This window comes from Dipodomys merriami, unplaced genomic scaffold (genome assembly GCF_024711535.1).
Source record: "Dipodomys merriami isolate MVZ:Mamm:240054 unplaced genomic scaffold, mDipMer1.0.p SCAF_4, whole genome shotgun sequence".
Lineage (NCBI taxonomy): Eukaryota > Metazoa > Chordata > Mammalia > Rodentia > Heteromyidae > Dipodomys > Dipodomys merriami.
The window spans coordinates 35,606,088-35,607,046 of record NW_027205603.1 but is presented as its reverse complement, the minus strand read 5'-3'; positions in this window follow the sequence as shown (position 1 = coordinate 35,607,046).

Genomic DNA, 959 nt, shown 5'->3' with positions numbered 1-959 from the left:
GAACTATATAACTTGAGGGAGAGAGGGACTGGGAGGGGAAAATTGGGAGACAATGAGGAAGAGGGTGACACTATTCAAAAAGCAATGTACTCATTACCTAACTTATGTAACTATAATCCCTCTCTATATCACTTTACAATAAAATTAAAATACAAATAATATAGATAGGCACTGGTGAATCATGCCTGTAATCCTAGCTACTGAGAAGGCTGAGATTTGAGGATCCCTGTTCAAAGCCAACCAGAGCAGGAAAGTCGGTGAGGCTCTTATCTCCAATTAACCACAGAAAAATCCAGAAGTGGCACTATAGCTCAAGCGGTAGAAGGCTAGCCTTGAACAAAAGGACCTCAGGGACAGTGCCCAGACCCCGAGTGTTTGTTGTTTTGTTTTGGGGTTTTTTTGGGGGGGAAGGTGACTGGGACAGGCAAAAAAAATAAACTCAGTTTATATTTCAAAAGAAGAAATGTGAATTTTCCTTTAGATGTCTTATACCTCACATATTCTCTACAACTCTGAATTTGAAGAATGGCTCATATTCTAGACAATCCTGTTTGTAGACTGTGTCATTTTAGGGCCTATTTCCCCCATTGCATAATTTCGTTTTACTTATTTGAATTGTACAAAGGAGTTTCAAATCCATGTGTTAGTTTGTGAGTACAATGCCTCTTGACCTATGTCACCAAGGGGTGGCATTACAGGGTCTTAAATGAACCAGAACCATGGAATGCAATCGTTCTCTTTTCTGTCCCAAGCAAAGGTTGGCTGGGTGGGGCTTTCTCAAACTCCCTGCTATGTTGAGAGTCTAGATGAAGGTCTCACAGCTCCTGCTCTACCAGGAGGGATTAAAAACGGGATAACAGCCTCAGCCTTTGACTTTCTCCCACTCCTCAGGACAAAGAAGGAACTCCTGAACTGTGCATGCTCTGTCCCTTTCATAGCACTCTGCCCTGACAGGGTGT